The sequence below is a fragment of the Ascaphus truei genome, chromosome 2 (genome assembly GCF_040206685.1).
Source record: "Ascaphus truei isolate aAscTru1 chromosome 2, aAscTru1.hap1, whole genome shotgun sequence".
Lineage (NCBI taxonomy): Eukaryota > Metazoa > Chordata > Amphibia > Anura > Ascaphidae > Ascaphus > Ascaphus truei.
Genome location: NC_134484.1, coordinates 476,253,957 through 476,273,754, shown reverse-complemented (window position 1 = coordinate 476,273,754; position 19,798 = coordinate 476,253,957). Strand labels below are relative to the sequence as shown.

The 19,798-nt window shown below is 52.7% G+C and overlaps 2 protein-coding genes across 3 annotated transcripts in view; both read right to left on the bottom strand.

Annotated features, from left to right (window-relative positions):
* LOC142488004 (uncharacterized) overlaps positions 1-7,767 on the bottom strand; it is an 84,625-nt gene extending 76,858 nt beyond the window's left edge. The window contains exon 1 of the mRNA XM_075588308.1: positions 7,661-7,767. The gene's annotated coding sequence lies outside the window, so the exon portion shown is untranslated. The remainder of the gene's footprint in view (positions 1-7,660) is intronic.
* LOC142488002 (uncharacterized) overlaps positions 1-7,798 on the bottom strand; it is a 376,604-nt gene extending 368,806 nt beyond the window's left edge. For both annotated transcript variants that reach the window (XM_075588304.1, XM_075588305.1), the window contains exon 1: positions 7,661-7,798. The gene's annotated coding sequence lies outside the window, so the exon portion shown is untranslated. The remainder of the gene's footprint in view (positions 1-7,660) is intronic.
* Positions 7,799-19,798: the final 12,000 nt, after the last annotated feature.

Here is a 19,798-nt window from a genome sequence, read left to right as displayed (position 1 = left end):
GGATTACGGGCCATGGGCCGCCCGCACTCACTCACTGTGCGGCCCGCACCAGCTTTCCTGGCTCTCCCCCTCATCCCCCCTCCTCGTCCCTTCCCGCCCCCAGAGCCCGCTCTCAGGACTGCAGGGTAGGAGCGCTCTCTAGCAGTGTGACCCGGCTGCGAGCGCGTGTGTGCAGTCTTGGGAGGCGAGATGATGTGAGATCCAGGGTGGCAGAGGGTGATGTGAGATGCAAGGGGGGGTGATGTGAGATGCAGGAGGGGGGGGGGTTGATGTGAGATTGAGGTGGAGGAAGGTGATTTATTCAAAAGTATGAGTTCATTATTATTTATTAACCCTACTGCTTTACACGTCTATTTTGTGATTTACCCCTTTCGAACCTAATATGTGTCATATAGATATGGGTTCCCCCCGAAATTTTACTAAATACTTCAAGGGTTCCTCCAAACAAGGGAATCACTGGTCTAGACAGACACAGGAAGGGTCTTGGCCTGTCATAAACCCAATATATTGTATTTTTTAAAACAAATGGTAACCACACATTAAACTCTGAAGCACCAGATTGATTAAAATACATAATATTCTCCATATTTTGCTTATACCCCCTCTGTCCTGTACCTTCCGGGCTAGTCATGTTCTCTCACTATTTGCTGTGATCTTCTTTCTGTGCGCCTCCCCCACCCTATCAGGAGTTGATGCATTAGGCGGGGATTATTATCCCTGCGCGGCGCACTCCTGCAGCCCAAGCGATTTGTGAACTTGGCTGCAGGAGATCGTAGACGCGTGGCAGACACGTCACGAAGCTGGTTCGCCCTTATTGGCTGAACCAGCTCACGTGCACTGACGTCAGGCGAAATCCGCCTGAAAATACATTTGTTGTATTTTCAAATCGCAGTCGCGTCAATGCGCCTGTCCGCCTGTAGGCACGGGGGTAGGTCCCATAAGATAATAAAGCAGAGTGCTTGCCCGGTGCGCGCATGCACGACGCGACACCGGCACCATAATCTGGGCCGTATACACATTATATCTGTAGGATTCCTGACATTCCCTTCCAGAGACCTGCATCTGGTCACCAGCACCTGTTCTGTAATTACTGTATATACCCGCAGCAGGGAGCACACAGTGTGACAAAGGAACACACACACAATGGCACACACACACACACGGGGGTCTCAGCACTGCTACAGAATGTTAATCCTACAGTGAGAGGGGTTTGTGGGGAGTGATATTGCATTTCACATTAGGAAGCGAAGAAATAACATTGAAAAGTTTTTTTTATAAGCTTATTAGTGTTTAAATATAGTGAAAAAACGATAAAATCAGGTGTTTCATTCTCAATCACAGAGGCCCTCATCCTAGTGTGTTGGCTCCTTATGGTATAGAAGAGGTTAATCGCGTTAATTATTTACTCACTCTAAATATAACTAATTGTATTTAATTTCTAAGTGTATTTAAATGTGTCGCACACTTCAGTCTGAGGTAATACTGCACAATACTCTTCATTCGACATTATAGGACTATAGCAGTGACGTGTATGTATGTGTGTTACAGGAACGAGCAGCTACAGTATGTCCAAATTAAGGCCCGCGGGAACGTTCTCAATGTCCTTGTTTGGGCCGGGAGGAGAACACTACAGCTTCTGGACAGCAGATGGCACTGCAGAGCCCTCCACAGCCGCTCCTTCCTAGACCTCCCGGCTCCTCTGTGTGCGTGTGAGCCGGGTCAAGTGTCCTGGGCCCGGAGGCTGTGGGGGGCCCGGGCCGGCCAGCGCTGGTAGCTGGACGCAGAAGGTTGCCGCTGCCGGGCCCTGGCTCCCGACTTACCCAAGCTGCTGCCTCCTCTTCCCACACCAACCTCTCCCCCGCAGGTGCTCGCCGGAAGCTGGGGGTAGCGAAAGTCAGGCCCAGCTTCCGGGGTGAACCGACGGGAGAGAGAGGACGTGGGAAGAAGCAGGCAGCAGCTGGGGAGAGCTGGGACCCGGCGGCGGCATCAACCAGAGATAAGTGGTAATTGTATTATAGTGGGGGTAATTGTATTGGTGGTGGTGGTGGTGGAAATTGTATTGGGGGGAAATTGTATTGGGGGTGGTGGTGGGGGAAATTGTATTGGGGGTGGTGGTGGGGGAAATTGTATTGGGGGTGGTGGTGGGGGAAATTGTATTGGGAGTGGTGGTGGGGGGGAAATTGTATTGGGGTGGTGGTGGGGGGGAAATTGTATTGGGGTGGTGGTGGGGGGAAATTGTATTGGGGGTGGTGGTGGGGGGAAAATGGTATTGGGGGGAAATTGTATTGGGGGTGGTGGTGGGGGAAATTGTATTGGGGGTGGTGGTGGGGGAAATTGTATTGGGGGGAAATTGTATTGGGGGTGGTGGTGGGGGAAATTGTATTGGGGGTGGTGGTGGGGGGAAATTGTATTGGTGGTGGTGGTGGTGGAAATTGTATTGGGGGGAAATTGTATTGGGGGTGGTGGTGGGGGAAATTGTATTGGGGTGGTGGTGGGGGAAATTGTATTGGGGTGGTGGTGGGGGGAAATTTTATTGGGGGTGGTGGTGAGGGGAAAATGGTATTGGGGGTGGTGGTGGGGGAAATTGTATGGGGGGGTGGGGGGAATTGTATTGGGGGTGGTGGGGGGAATTGTATTGGGGGTGGTGTCAGAAATTGTATTGGGGTGGTGGCGGAAATTGTATGTGGGGGGGAGGATGGTAGAAATGGAATGGGGTAGTGGTCGAAATTGTACTGGAGGCCGTGGTAGAAATTGGGGTGGTGGTGGTAGAAATTGTATTGGGGGGTGGTGGCGGTGGTAGAAATTGTATTGGAGGGTGGTGGTGGTGGTAGAAATTGTATTGGGGGGTGGTGGCGGTGGTAGAAATTGGGGTGGCAGTGGTATAAATTGTATTGGGGGGTGGTTGCGGTGGTATAAATTGTATTGGGGGTGGCGGTGGTATTAATTGAATTGGGGGTGGCGGTGGTATTAATTGTATTGGGGGGTGGCGGTGGTAGTAATTGTATTGGGGGTTGGCGGTGATAGAAATTGTATTGGGGGTGGCAGTAGTAGAAATTGTATTGGGGGGGTGGCGATAGTAGAAATTGTATTGGGGTGGCAGTAGTAGAAATTGTATTGGGGGGTGGCGGTGGTAGAAATTGTATTGGGGTGGCGGTGGTAGAAATTGTATTGGGGGGTGGCGGTGGTAGAAATTGTATTGGGGGGTGGCGGTGGTAGAAATTGTATTGGGGGGGTGGCGGTGGTAGAAATTGTATTGGGGGGGTGGCGATGGTAGAAATTGTATTGGGTGGTGGCAGTAGTAGAAATTGTATTGGGGGGGTGGCAGTAGTAGAAATTGTATTGGGGGGTGGCAGTAGTAGAAATTGTATTGGGGGGTGGCAGTAGTAGAAATTGTATTGGGGGGTGGCGGTGGTAGAAATTGTATTGGGGGTGGCTGTAGTAGAAATTGTATTGGGGGGGTGGCGGTGGTAGAAATTGTATTGGGGGGTGGCAGTAGTAGAAATTGTATTGGGGCGGTGGCAGTAGTAGAAATTGTATTGGGGGGGTGGCGGTGGTAGAAATTGTATTGGGGGGTGGCAGTAGTAGAAATTGTATTGGGGGGTGGCGGTGGTAGAAATTGTATTGGGGTGGCGCCGGTAGTAGAAATTGTATTAAGGGGGTGGCGGTGGTAGAAATTGTATTGGGGGGGTGACGTTGGTAGTAACTGCTGGTGTGTGTGTGCGTGTGCGTGTGCGTACGTGGAGCATGCATGTGGTACCTGTGTTTATATTGGGGAGAGGGAGGATGGGGGAAGGAGATGAGAGCCTTCGTGTGTGCAATATAGATTCCATGTTTATACATGTGGCACTTGACAGATTACTTTTTTTTATTAATCTGGCCCCCTGCTGAATAGAGGAGATATCCGTGTAATACTCACTCTATGGTGTACTATAGGAAAGAGGCACAAAACAGGCTCATATAGAGACTGTTACTGGTAAATAATAACTGTGGGAAGTATCCTTAGTAAAGTTCTATTAGAAAGATGTAACTATTTATTGAGAATTTATAACTATGCTTTAAAGGGCAGATTTGTTCCAATATGATAGATATTAGGTTTATAAAAAGCCCTTAAAACAAGTGTTTATTATTGTTCCTCGTGTGTATGCTACAGACGTGAGGCTACCACATGCTTGGGTTTCTATATGGCTAGGGTGACCACCCGTCCCCCTTTTGCCGGGACAGTCCCGGTTTTTCGAGAGCTGACCTGGTTTCCTGTGTGTCCCGGAAATGTCCCGTTTTTTCCTCAATGTGTTCCTGTTTTTTTTTTTATTGTCGCCTGCGGTGCGCTAGTAAGCTCCGGTGCGCGAGTCTGCGGCGGGGCGGAGGAGGAGACTGCAGCAGCCCGGTTGGTAAGTATTTTTTTTTTTAATGCCAGGGGTTGGGCTTGTGTAGAAACTGGATCTTGCTGATTGGAGGATGCGGCCCGGCATTGTACAAAGTCCCGCCCCCCCGGCATTTTCCTACCTTGGCCAATCCCCTGCGTCCCGGCATTAAGCCCCGCCCCGGCAGCGGAGGCAGTGAGGAGGAGAACCCGAGGACCCGAGGATGCGGCAGCCCGACTGGTGAGTACTTTCAGATGCCAGGGGGTTGGGTTTCTTACTTGAATACGTCGGACCGCTGGGGATTGGTGGAGGATGCATGGGGCGGGGCTTTGGCTCTTCCCTGCTTTCCCCCCCACCTGGCCCCCCCCTTCCTCCCCCCGAGCCCGCATCCCAGCCGCTTGCGGCACTTCCTGTGCCTGCTGCTAGTGAGTGCGTAACACAGACTCTTCCCGCTCCTCTACTGGTGGCTACGCAGTGTCCCCCCTTCTGCCCCGGGTCCCCGTGGCTGCCCGCCCGGGGTGATAGTAGGTACGGGGGTGCGGCCGCCAGGGGGGGAGGGGGTTGCCTCCTGTCCTGGTGCTCCCTTCCCTCGTCCCCTTGGTGTGGGAGATGAGCGCGGGGCGGGTAGTGGTGATGCACTGCTGGCTGGTCGGATCGCCGGCCTTCCTCCCCCCCTCCCTCCCCCAGTCACTTACATCCGGCGCTGCATCTCTTGCTCCACTTTGTGTGTGTGTGTTTGTGTGTGTATCTGTATCTGTGTGTGTATCTGTGTGTGTGTCTGTGTCAGTGAGTGTGTGTGTCTGTGTCAGTGAGTGTCTGTGAGTGTGTGTGTCTGTGTCAGTGAGTGTGTGTGTGTGTCTGTCTGAGTGTGTGTCTGTCTGAGTGTGTGTCTGTCTGAGTGTGTGTGTGTGTCTGTCTGTCTGTCTGTGTGTGTGTGTGTCTGAGTGTGTGTGTGTGTGTGTGTGTCTGTCTGAGTGTGTGTGTCTGTCTGAGTGTGTGTGTGTGTCTGTCTGAGTGTGTGTGTGTGTCTGTGTTTGTGTGTGTGCTCAGTGTGTGTATTGGTCTGTCTGTGAGTGTCTGTAGATCAGTGGCTGTGTGCAGGTCAGAGAGAGAATGGGGGGGAGAGGGAGAGAATGGGGGGGAGAGAATGGGGGTGGGGAGACAAGGGAGAGAGAATGGGGGGAGGGTGAGAAAAAATGGGGGGGGGAGTAGAGAGAGAATGAGGGACAGGGCTGGCAACGGGGGTCTGTCGGGGTTGGCGTCTCGGGCCCGGTGAGTCAGGGGGCCCACCCACGTGTCAGTCAACCACCCTCTCACCCTCCCGGTCTTCCCCTGTCTCTATCCCCCTGTCTCTCTCTCCCCCTGTCTCTCTCTCCCCCTGTCTCTCTCACCCTGGCTCCCTGTCTCTCTCCCCCTGTCTCTCTCCCCCTGTCACTCTCCCCCTCTCTCTCTCTCCCCCTCTCTCTCTCTCCCCCTCTCTCTCTCTCCCCCTCTCTCTCTCTCCCCCTCTCTCTCCCCCTCTCTCTCTTCCCCTCTCTCTCTATCCCCCTCTCTCTCTATCCCCCTCTATCTCTCCCCCTCTCTCTCTCTCTCTCTCTAATCTTAACTGCCGTATACCTACACCGAAGTAACCTACCCTACTTTCTTCCAGATCTGACTCAAGTTTCACGTGGGAGACATCGGAAGACAGGTAGGGAACACCTCCCCTCCAGTATAGTACCTTGAGGGACTGCGGATCAGGTAAGATTCCGGGCGGGATTGCTGCTTTAGAAATTGTGAAGAGGGGGCATCCTGACAATGGTTAAGGGGTACAGAAGTCATTCACATCTGGCTTTTTTTTTGTTCGATTAGTGAGGCCATCCGACACACACACACCACACACACACACACACACACGTAACTAGGACTAATGGTAGTAAAGTATAAGTGTAATACAATAAATAAACTGTTAATGTAAAAAAAAAAAAAATTGTGTCCCGGTTTTTCATTTTTAAAATCTGGTCACCCTATATATGGCGGCGCATACACAGAGACCCAGACACAGCACCCACCTCTATGCCTGGGGTCACCCTGCTCTCCCTCAGCTGGAGCTCTGAACTGCAGATTGGGGGAGGGACGAGGGCTCTGTCTCACTTCTACGGCTTTGTCCATAGTGCAGGATACGGTGCGAGCTACGTTGCTTGGGGTTCTATATGGCGGCGCATACAGAGACCCAGACACAGCACCCACCTCTATGCCTGGGGTCACCCTGCTCTCCCTCAGCTGTAGTTCTGCACTGCAGATTGGGGGAAGGAAGGGAGCTCGGTGTCTCACTTCTAAGGCCAGGCTTGAAGCGGGTGCGTTTTTCGGCCATGGTATGCGCGCCATCCGTGGGCGTGTCTAGGGGCGGGCCAGTAACGTCACGGAGCTGGTTCGCCCTCATTGGGCAAACCGCTCACGTGACCGGCCTGTCGCGCCAAGCAATCCGTTTGAACTGATTTCTTGCGCAATGCGCGCCTCCGCCTACTTCGCCTACACGCCGCGAACACTGCCTTAAGGCAGTCTGTTTGCTCGCGTCCGCACGGTCTGCGTTACCATGGTCCCAGCCTAAGGCTGCACTTATAGTACTGGCTATGGTGACTGCGACACAGCGCTGTAGCAAGAACATGCAGTCCGTCGCAGGTGCCCATAGTGGGTGCAGAGCGATGGAACGGTCACGATCGCCGGTAGTTTCCTGTTCCACCATGAATCGCTATTGTGACACGACAGCAGACGTCACGTGGTCGCATTGCCGTCGCCCTAATAATTAGCACAGCCTAAATCTCCAGCTCTGCACAGACGTCCCCCCCCCCCTCTCCTCTCTCAGACACATGATTTAAAACTAGGACATGAGAGAATGCAGCAGATATTTGGGACATCAGAACATACTGTCAGACCAGGACTGTCCCCGGGCAAACGGGTCAGCCTCACACCGAGAAGCTATAGCCCATAATACACACATGATGCTGGCCCCTGTGGTAATGAAGGAGTTAAACTCCAACCAATACTCCCTCAATCTAATTACTTTCTAACTCTATTTAATAACTTTCCCAATCTTACCCTCACTGATTCCTAATGTTAATTCCCAATGTAAAATAACCCCCATTATCTCCCAGTCCCTGTGATACAGGAGGAGTAACCCCCCCAGTGCCAGAGGCTCCCCCTCACTATCAGAGGCTCAGCCTCTCAGGCTCCTGTGTGTAAGGAAGCTCAGAGCAGCACTGGGATAATGTGCACAGGTCACACAAGGGAGGGGAAGGGAGGAGGAGGAAAGCACTTACCCAATAACACAGGCTGAAGATCTCTGTGCAGCAGGGGGTGGGCAATGTGAGGGGGACACAGGAAAAGGGACTTAGAGGCTTCAGAGCCTATTCCTCAGTGTGTCCCCACCTCAGTGCCTGAGATGTGCACTTTATCCCCCCCTCACTGTGTGTGTACTTCCTATGGAGGGTGGGGGGAGCCCCTGTGATCTCTCAGTCCTTCCCTGTGGGAGTGACCTGGATCCCCTCCTCAGGATGTGGGACAGTCTGTGCTCAGGATCAGGTTACTTGGCTGGGAGTAGGACAGCTCTTCCTAGCACACTCTGTGCTGTGTAAGTGTGAGCAGGGGGATGTGGTATCACTGAAGCAGTGTGTATCTTTGTGTTATCACTGCTGTATCTGTAGCCTCAGGAGACAGGGAGGTCTGAGTATCAGTGCAAAAGTGGTGCAATTCTGGGTCTGTGACTGTAATATGAGGGAGTAACACCCCCAGCCCGGGCTGTGAGACTGTCTCACTGAAGCAGGAAGGTTATATCTGTGACTGTAATATGAGGGAGTAACACCCCCAGCCCGGGCTGTGAGACTGTCTCACTGCAGCAGGAAGGTTATATCTGTGACTGTAATATGAGGGAGTAACACCCCCAGCCCGGGCTGTGAGACCGTATCACTGCAGCAGGAAGGTTATATCTGTGTCTGTAATATGAGGGAGTAACACCCCCAGCCCGGGCTGTGAGACTGTCACTGCAGCAGGAAGGTTATATCTGTAACTGTAATATGAGGGAGTAACACCCCCAGCCCGGGCTGTGAGACTGTCTCACTGCAGCAGGAAGGTTATATCTGTGACTGTAATATGAGGGAGTAACACCCCCAGCCCGGGCTGTGAGACTGTCTCACTGCAGCAGGAAGGTTATATCTGTGACTGTAATATGAGGGAGTAACACCCCCAGCCCGGGCTGTGAGACGGTCTCACTGCAGCAGAAAGGTTATATCTGTAACTGTAATATGAGGGAGTAACACCCCCAGCCCGGGCTGTGACACTGTCTCACTGCAGCAGGAAGGTTATATCTGTGACTGTAATATGAGGGAGTAACACCCCCAGCCCGGGCTGTGAGACTCACTGCAGCAGGAAGGTTATATCTGTGACTGTAATATGAGGGAGTAACACCCCCAGCCCGGGCTGTGAGACTGTCTCACTGCAGCAGGAAGGTTATATCTGTGACTGTAATATGAGGGAGTAACACCCCCAGCCCGGGCTGTGACACTGTCTCACTGCAGCAGGAAGGTTATATCTGTGACTGTAATATGAGGGAGTAACACCCCCAGCCCGGGCTGTGAGACTGTCTCACTGCAGCAGGAAGGTTATATCTGTGACTGTAATATGAGGGAGTAACACCCCCAGCCCGGGCTGTGAGACTCTCACTGCAGCAGGAAGGTTATATCTGTGACTGTAATATGAGGGAGTAACACCCCCAGCCCGGGCTGTGAGACTGTCTCACTGCAGCAGGAAGGTTATATCTGTGACTGTAATATGAGGGAGTAACACCCCCAGCCCGGGCTGTGAGACTGTCTCACTGCAGCAGGAAGGTTATATCTGTGACTGTAATATGAGGGAGTAACACCTCCAGCCCGGGCTGTGAGACTCACTGCAGCAGGAAGGTTATATCTGTGACTGTAATATGAGGGAGTAACACCCCCAGCCCGGGCTGTGAGACTGTCTCACTGCAGCAGGAAGGTTATATCTGTGACTGTAATATGAGGGAGTAACACCCCCAGCCCGGGCTGTGAGACGGTCTCACTGCAGCAGGAAGGTTATATCTTTGACTGTAATATGAGGGAGTAACACCCCCAGCCCGGGCTGTGAGACTGTCTCACTGCAGCAGGAAGGTTATACCTGTGACTGTAATATGAGGGAGTAACAACCCCAGCCCGGGCTGTGAGACTCACTGCAGCAGGAAGGTTATATCTGTGACTGTAATATGAGGGAGTAACACCCCCAGCCCGGGCTGTGAGACTGTCTCACTGCAGCAGGAAGGTTATATCTGTGTCTGTAATATGAGGGAGTAACACCCCCAGCCCGGGCTGTGAGACTGTCTCACTGCAGCAGGAAGGTTATACCTGTGACTGTAATATGAGGGAGTAACACCCCCAGCCCGGGCTGTGAGACTGTCTCACTGCAGCAGGAAGGTTATATCTGTGACTGTAATATGAGGGAGTAACACCCCCAGCCCGGGCTGTGAGACTGTCACTGCAGCAGGAAGGTTATATCTGTAACTGTAATATGAGGGAGTAACACCCCCAGCCCGGGCTGTGAGACTGTCTCACTGCAGCAGGAAGGTTATATCTGTGACTGTAATATGAGGGAGTAACACCCCCAGCCCGGGCTGTGAGACTGTCTCACTGCAGCAGGAAGGTTATATCTGTGACTGTAATATGAGGGAGTAACACCCCCAGCCCGGGCTGTGAGACGGTCTCACTGCAGCAGAAAGGTTATATCTGTAACTGTAATATGAGGGAGTAACACCCCCAGCCCGGGCTGTGACACTGTCTCACTGCAGCAGGAAGGTTATATCTGTGACTGTAATATGAGGGAGTAACACCCCCAGCCCGGGCTGTGAGACTCACTGCAGCAGGAAGGTTATATCTGTGACTGTAATATGAGGGAGTAACACCCCCAGCCCGGGCTGTGAGACTGTCTCACTGCAGCAGGAAGGTTATATCTGTGACTGTAATATGAGGGAGTAACACCCCCAGCCCGGGCTGTGACACTGTCTCACTGCAGCAGGAAGGTTATATCTGTGACTGTAATATGAGGGAGTAACACCCCCAGCCCGGGCTGTGAGACTGTCTCACTGCAGCAGGAAGGTTATATCTGTGACTGTAATATGAGGGAGTAACACCCCCAGCCCGGGCTGTGAGACTCTCACTGCAGCAGGAAGGTTATATCTGTGACTGTAATATGAGGGAGTAACACCCCCAGCCCGGGCTGTGAGACTGTCTCACTGCAGCAGGAAGGTTATATCTGTGACTGTAATATGAGGGAGTAACACCCCCAGCCCGGGCTGTGAGACTGTCTCACTGCAGCAGGAAGGTTATATCTGTGACTGTAATATGAGGGAGTAACACCTCCAGCCCGGGCTGTGAGACTCACTGCAGCAGGAAGGTTATATCTGTGACTGTAATATGAGGGAGTAACACCCCCAGCCCGGGCTGTGAGACTGTCTCACTGCAGCAGGAAGGTTATATCTGTGACTGTAATATGAGGGAGTAACACCCCCAGCCCGGGCTGTGAGACGGTCTCACTGCAGCAGGAAGGTTATATCTTTGACTGTAATATGAGGGAGTAACACCCCCAGCCCGGGCTGTGAGACTGTCTCACTGCAGCAGGAAGGTTATACCTGTGACTGTAATATGAGGGAGTAACAACCCCAGCCCGGGCTGTGAGACTCACTGCAGCAGGAAGGTTATATCTGTGACTGTAATATGAGGGAGTAACACCCCCAGCCCGGGCTGTGAGACTGTCTCACTGCAGCAGGAAGGTTATATCTGTGTCTGTAATATGAGGGAGTAACACCCCCAGCCCGGGCTGTGAGACTGTCTCACTGCAGCAGGAAGGTTATACCTGTGACTGTAATATGAGGGAGTAACACCCCCAGCCCGGGCTGTGAGACTGTCTCACTGCAGCAGGAAGGTTATATCTGTGACTGTAATATGAGGGAGTAACACCCCCAGCCCGGGCTGTGAGACTCTCACTGCAGCAGGAAGGTTATACCTGTGTCTGTAATATGAGGGAGAAACACCCCCAGCCCGGGCTGTGAGACTCACTGCAGCAGGAAGGTTATATCTGTGACTGTAATATGAGGGAGTAACACCTCCAGCCCGGGCTGTGAGACTCACTGCAGCAGGAAGGTTATATCTGTGACTGTAATATGAGGGAGTAACACCCCCAGCCCGGGCTGTGAGACTGTCTCACTGCAGCAGGAAGGTTATACCTGTGACTGTAATATGAGGGAGTAACACCCCCAGCCCGGGCTGTGAGATTCTCACTGCAGCAGGAAGGTTATATCTGTGACTGTAATATGAGGGAGTAACACCCCCAGCCCGGGCTGTGAGACTCACTGCAGCAGGAAGGTTATATCTGAGACTGTAATATGAGGGAGTAACACCCCCAGCCCGGGCTGTGAGACTCACTGCAGCAGGAAGGTTATATCTGTGACTGTAATATGAGGGAGTAACACCCCCAGCCCGGGCTGTGAGACTGTCTCACTGCGGCAGGAAGGTTATATCTGTGACTGTAATATGAGGGAGTAACACCCCCAGCCCGGGCTGTGAGACTGTCTCACTGCAGCAGGAAGGTTATACCTGTGACTGTAATATGAGGGAGTAACACCCCCAGCCCGGGCTGTGAGACTGTCTCACTGCAGCAGGAAGGTTATATCTGTGACTGTAATATGAGGGAGTAACACCCCTAGCCCGGGCTGTGAGACTCTCACTGCAGCCGGAAGGTTATATCTGTGACTGTAATATGAGGGAGTAACACCCCCAGCCCGGGCTGTGAGACTCACTGCAGCAGGAAGGTTATATCTGTGACTGTAATATGAGGGAGTAACACCCCCAGCCCGGGCTGTGAGACTGTCTCACTGCAGCAGGAAGGTTATATCTGTGACTGTAATGTGAGGGAGTAACACCCCCAGCCCGGGCTGTGAGACTGTCTCACTGCAGCAGCAAGGTTATATCTGTGACTGTAATGTGAGGGAGTAACACCCCCAGCCCGGGCTGTGAGACTGTCTCACTGCAGCAGGAAGGTTATATCTGTGACTGTAATATGAGCGAGTAACACCCCCAGCCCGGGCTGTGAGACTGTCTCACTGCAGCAGGAAGGTTATATCTGTGACTGTAATATGAGGGAGTAACACCCCCAGCCCGGGCTGTGAGACTCTCACTGCAGCAAGAAGGTTATATCTGTGACTGTAATATGAGGGAGTAACACCCCCAGCCCGGGCTGTGAGACTGTCTCACTGCAGCAGGAAGGTTATATCTGTGACTGTAATATGAGGGAGTGACACCCCCACCCCTGGCTGTGAGACTGTCTCACTGCAGCAGGAAGGTTATATCTGTGACTGTAATATGAGGGAGTGACACCCCCAGCCCGGGCTGTGAGACTGTCTCACTGCAGCAGGAAGGTTATATCTGTGACTGTAATATGAGTGAGTAACACCCCCAGCCCGGGCTGTGAGACTCACTGCAGCAGGAAGGTTATATCTGTGACTGTAATATGAGGGAGTAACACCCCCAGCCCGGGCTGTGAGACTCACTGCAGCAGGAAGGTTATATCTGTGACTGTAATATGAGGGAGTAACACCCCCAGCCCGGGCTGTGACACTGTCTCACTGCAGCAGGAAGGTTATATCTGTGACTGTAATATGAGGGAGTAACGCCCCCAGCCCGGGCTGTGAGACTGTCTCACTGCAGCAGGAAGGTTATATCTGTGACTGTAATATGAGGGAGTAACGCCCCCAGCCCGGGCTGTGAGACTGTCTCACTGCAGCAGGAAGGTTATATCTGTGACTGTAATATGAGGGAGTAACACCCCCAGCCCGGGCTGTGAGACTCTCACTGCAGCAGGAAGGTTATACCTGTGTCTGTAATATGAGGGAGTAACACCCCCAGCCCGGGCTGTGAGACTCTCACTGCAGCAGGAAGGTTATATCTGTGACTGTAATATGAGGGAGTAACACCCCCAGCCCGGGCTGTGAGACTGTCTCACTGCAGCAGGAAGGTTATATCTGTGACTGTAATATGAGGGAGTAACACCCCCAGCCCGGGCTGTGAGACTCTCACTGCAGCAGGAAGGTTATATCTGTGACTGTAATATGAGGGAGTAACACCCCCAGCCCGGGCTGTGAGACTGTCTCACTGCAGCAGGAAGGTTATATCTGTGACTGTAATATGAGGGAGTAACACCCCCAGCCCGGGCTGTGAGACTCACTGCAGCAGGAAGGTTATATCTGTGACTGTAATATGAGGGAGCAACACCCCCAGCCCGGGCTGTGAGACTGTCTCACTGCAGCAGGAAGGTTATATCTGTGACTGTAATATGAGGGAGTAACACCCCCAGCCCGGGCTGTGAGACTCACTGCAGCAGGAAGGTTATATCTGTGACTGTAATATGAGGGAGTAACACCCCCAGCCCGGGCTGTGAGACTGTCTCACTGCAGCAGGAAGGTTATATCTGTGACTGTAATATGAGGGAGTAACACCCCTAGCCCGGGCTGTGAGACTCTCACTGCAGCCGGAAGGTTATATCTGTGACTGTAATATGAGGGAGTAACACCCCCAGCCCGGGCTGTGAGACTCACTGCAGCAGGAAGGTTATATCTGTGACTGTAATATGAGGGAGTAACACCCCCAGCCCGGGCTGTGAGACTCTCACTGCAGCAGGAAGGTTATATCTGTGACTGTAATATGAGGGAGTAACACCCCCAGCCCGGGCTGTGAGACTGTCTCACTGCAGCAGGAAGGTTATATCTGTGACTGTAATATGAGGGAGTAACACCCCCAGCCCGGGCTGTGAGACTGTCTCACTGCAGCAGCAAGGTTATATCTGTGACTGTAATGTGAGGGAGTAACACCCCCAGCCCGGGCTGTGAGACTGTCTCACTGCAGCAGGAAGGTTATACCTGTGACTGTAATATGAGGGAGTAACACCCCCAGCCCGGGCTGTGAGACTGTCTCACTGCAGCAGGAAGGTTATATCTGTGACTGTAATATGAGGGAGTAACACCCCTAGCCCGGGCTGTGAGACTCTCACTGCAGCCGGAAGGTTATATCTGTGACTGTAATATGAGGGAGTAACACCCCCAGCCCGGGCTGTGAGACTCACTGCAGCAGGAAGGTTATATCTGTGACTGTAATATGAGGGAGTAACACCCCCAGCCCGGGCTGTGAGACTCACTGCAGCAGGAAGGTTATATCTGTGACTGTAATGTGAGGGAGTAACACCCCCAGCCCGGGCTGTGAGACTGTCTCACTGCAGCAGGAAGGTTATATCTGTGTCTGTAATATGAGGGAGTAACACCCCCAGCCCGGGCTGTGAGACTCTCACTGCAGCAGGAAGGTTATATCTGTGACTGTAATATGAGGGAGTAACACCCCCAGCCCGGGCTGTGAGACTCTCACTGCAGCAGGAAGGTTATATCTGTGACTGTAATATGAGGGAGTAACACCCCCAGCCCGGGCTGTGAGACTGTCTCACTGCAGCAGGAAGGTTATATCTGTGACTGTAATATGAGGGAGTAACACCTCTAGCCCGGGCTGTGAGACTCTCACTGCAGCAGGAAGGTTATATCTGTGACTGTAATATGAGGGAGTAACACCCCCAGCCCGGGCTGTGAGACTCTCACTGCAGCAGGAAGGTTATATCTGTGACTGTAATATGAGGGAGTAACACCCCCAGCCCGGGCTGTGAGACTGTCTCACTGCAGCAGGAAGGTTATATCTGTGACTGTAATATGAGGGAGTAACACCCCCAGCCCGGGCTGTGAGACTGTCTCACTGCAGCAGGAAGGTTATATCTGTAACTGTAATATGAGGGAGTAACACCCCCAGCCCGGGCTGTGAGACTGTCTCACTGCAGCAGGAAGGTTATATCTGTGACTGTAATATGAGGGAGTGACACCCCCAGCCCGGGCTGTGAGACTGTCTCACTGCAGCAGGAAGGTTATATCTGTGACTGTAATATGAGTGAGTAACACCCCCAGCCCGGGCTGTGAGACTCACTGCAGCAGGAAGGTTATATCTGTGACTGTAATATGAGGGAGTAACACCCCCAGCCCGGGCTGTGAGACTCACTGCAGCAGGAAGGTTATATTTGTGTCTGTAATATGAGGGAGTAACACCCCCAGCCCGGGCTGTGAGACTCACTGCAGCAGGAAGGTTATATTTGTGTCTGTAATATGAGGGAGTAACACCCCCAGCCCGGGCTGTGAGACTGTCTCACTGCAGCAGGAAGGTTATATCTGTGACTGTAATATGAGGGAGTGACACCCCCACCCCTGGCTGTGAGACTGTCTCACTGCAGCAGGAAGGTTATATCTGTGACTGTAATATGAGGGAGTGACACCCCCAGCCCGGGCTGTGAGACTGTCTCACTGCAGCAGGAAGGTTATATCTGTGACTGTAATATGAGTGAGTAACACCCCCAGCCCGGGCTGTGAGACTCACTGCAGCAGGAAGGTTATATCTGTGACTGTAATATGAGGGAGTAACACCCCCAGCCCGGGCTGTGAGACTCACTGCAGCAGGAAGGTTATATCTGTGACTGTAATATGAGGGAGTAACACCCCCAGCCCGGGCTGTGACACTGTCTCACTGCAGCAGGAAGGTTATATCTGTGACTGTAATATGAGGGAGTAACGCCCCCAGCCCGGGCTGTGAGACTGTCTCACTGCAGCAGGAAGGTTATATCTGTGACTGTAATATGAGGGAGTAACGCCCCCAGCCCGGGCTGTGAGACTGTCTCACTGCAGCAGGAAGGTTATATCTGTGACTGTAATATGAGGGAGTAACACCCCCAGCCCGGGCTGTGAGACTCTCACTGCAGCAGGAAGGTTATACCTGTGTCTGTAATATGAGGGAGTAACACCCCCAGCCCGGGCTGTGAGACTCTCACTGCAGCAGGAAGGTTATATCTGTGACTGTAATATGAGGGAGTAACACCCCCAGCCCGGGCTGTGAGACTCACTGCAGCAGGAAGGTTATATCTGTGACTGTAATATGAGGGAGCAACACCCCCAGCCCGGGCTGTGAGACTGTCTCACTGCAGCAGGAAGGTTATATCTGTGACTGTAATATGAGGGAGTAACACCCCCAGCCCGGGCTGTGAGACTCACTGCAGCAGGAAGGTTATATCTGTGACTGTAATATGAGGGAGTAACACCCCCAGCCCGGGCTGTGAGACTGTCTCACTGCAGCAGGAAGGTTATATCTGTGACTGTAATATGAGGGAGTAACACCCCTAGCCCGGGCTGTGAGACTCTCACTGCAGCCGGAAGGTTATATCTGTGACTGTAATATGAGGGAGTAACACCCCCAGCCCGGGCTGTGAGACTCACTGCAGCAGGAAGGTTATATCTGTGACTGTAATATGAGGGAGTAACACCCCCAGCCCGGGCTGTGAGACTGTCTCACTGCAGCAGGAAGGTTATATCTGTGACTGTAATATGAGGGAGTAACACCCCCAGCCCGGGCTGTGAGACTGTCTCACTGCAGCAGCAAGGTTATATCTGTGACTGTAATGTGAGGGAGTAACACCCCCAGCCCGGGCTGTGAGACTGTCTCACTGCAGCAGGAAGGTTATACCTGTGACTGTAATATGAGGGAGTAACACCCCCAGCCCGGGCTGTGAGACTGTCTCACTGCAGCAGGAAGGTTATATCTGTGACTGTAATATGAGGGAGTAACACCCCTAGCCCGGGCTGTGAGACTCTCACTGCAGCCGGAAGGTTATATCTGTGACTGTAATATGAGGGAGTAACACCCCCAGCCCGGGCTGTGAGACTCACTGCAGCAGGAAGGTTATATCTGTGACTGTAATATGAGGGAGTAACACCCCCAGCCCGGGCTGTGAGACTCACTGCAGCAGGAAGGTTATATCTGTGACTGTAATGTGAGGGAGTAACACCCCCAGCCCGGGCTGTGAGACTGTCTCACTGCAGCAGGAAGGTTATATCTGTGTCTGTAATATGAGGGAGTAACACCCCCAGCCCGGGCTGTGAGACTCTCACTGCAGCAGGAAGGTTATATCTGTGACTGTAATATGAGGGAGTAACACCCCCAGCCCGGGCTGTGAGACTCTCACTGCAGCAGGAAGGTTATATCTGTGACTGTAATATGAGGGAGTAACACCCCCAGCCCGGGCTGTGAGACTGTCTCACTGCAGCAGGAAGGTTATATCTGTGACTGTAATATGAGGGAGTAACACCTCTAGCCCGGGCTGTGAGACTCTCACTGCAGCAGGAAGGTTATATCTGTGACTGTAATATGAGGGAGTAACACCCCCAGCCCGGGCTGTGAGACTCTCACTGCAGCAGGAAGGTTATATCTGTGACTGTAATATGAGGGAGTAACACCCCCAGCCCGGGCTGTGAGACTGTCTCACTGCAGCAGGAAGGTTATATCTGTGACTGTAATATGAGGGAGTAACACCCCCAGCCCGGGCTGTGAGACTGTCTCACTGCAGCAGGAAGGTTATATCTGTAACTGTAATATGAGGGAGTAACACCCCCAGCCCGGGCTGTGAGACTGTCTCACTGCAGCAGGAAGGTTATATCTGTGACTGTAATATGAGGGAGTGACACCCCCAGCCCGGGCTGTGAGACTGTCTCACTGCAGCAGGAAGGTTATATCTGTGACTGTAATATGAGTGAGTAACACCCCCAGCCCGGGCTGTGAGACTCACTGCAGCAGGAAGGTTATATCTGTGACTGTAATATGAGGGAGTAACACCCCCAGCCCGGGCTGTGAGACTCACTGCAGCAGGAAGGTTATATTTGTGTCTGTAATATGAGGGAGTAACACCCCCAGCCCGGGCTGTGAGACTGTCTCACTGCAGCAGGAAGGTTATACCTGTGACTGTAATATGAGGGAGTAACAACCCCAGCCCGGGCTGTGAGACTGTCTCACTGCAGCAGGAAGGTTATATCTGTGACTGTAATATGAGTGAGTAACACCCCCAGCCCGGGCTGTGAGACTCACTGCAGCAGGAAGGTTATATCTGTGACTGTAATATGAGGGAGTAACACCCCCAGCCCGGGCTGTGAGACTCACTGCAGCAGGAAGGTTATATTTGTGTCTGTAATATGAGGGAGTAACACCCCCAGCCCGGGCTGTGAGACTGTCTCACTGCAGCAGGAAGGTTATACCTGTGACTGTAATATGAGGGAGTAACAACCCCAGCCCGGGCTGTGAGACTGTCTCACTGCAGCAGGAAGGTTATATCTGTGACTGTAATATGAGGGAGTAACACCCCCAGCCCGGGCTGTGACACTGTCTCACTGCAGCAGGAAGGTTATATCTGTGACTGTAATATGAGGGAGTAACACCCCCAGCCCGGGCTGTGAGACTGTCTCACTGCAGCAGGAAGGTTATATCTGTGACTGTAATATGAGGGAGTAACGCCCGCAGCCCGGGCTGTGAGACTGTCTCACTGCAGCAGGAAGGTTATATCTGTGACTGTAATATGAGGGAGTAACACCCCCAGCCCGGGCTGTGAGACTCTCACTGCAGCAGGAAGGTTATACCTGTGTCTGTAATATGAGGGAGTAACACCCCCAGCCCGGGCTGTGAGACTCTCACTGCAGCAGGAAGGTTATATCTGTGACTGTAATATGAGGGAGTAACACCCCCAGCCCGGGCTGTGAGACTCACTGCAGCACGAAGGTTATATCTGTGACTGTAATATGAGGGAGCAACACCCCCAGCCCGGGCTGTGAGACTGTCTCACTGCAGCAGGAAGGTTATATCTGTGACTGTAATATGAGGGAGTAACACCCCCAGCCCGGGCTGTGAGACTCACTGCAGCAGGAAGGTTATATCTGTGACTGTAATATGAGGGAGTAACACCCCCAGCCCGGGCTGTGAGACTGTCTCACTGCAGCAGGAAGGTTATATCTGTGACTGTAATATGAGGGAGTAACACCCCCAGCCCGGGCTGTGAGACTCACTGCAGCAGGAAGGTTATATCTGTGACTGTAATATGAGGGAGTAACACCCCCAGCCCGGGCTGTGACACTGTCTCACTGCAGCAGGAAGGTTATATCTGTGACTGTAATATGAGGGAGTAACACCCCCACCCCGGGCTGTGAGACTGTCTCACTGCAGCAGGAAGGTTATATCTGTGACTGTAATATGAGGGAGTAACACCCCCAGCCCGGGCTGTGAGACTGTCTCACTGCAGCAGGAAGGTTATATCTGTGACTGTAATATGAGGGAGTAACACCCCCAGCCCGGGCTGTGAGACTGTCTCACTGCAGCAGGAAGGTTATATCTGTGTCTGTAATATGAGGTAGTAACACCCCCAGCCCGGGCTGTGACACTGTCTCACTGCAGCAGGAAGGTTATATCTGTGACTGTAATATGAGGGAGTAACACCTCCAGCCCGGG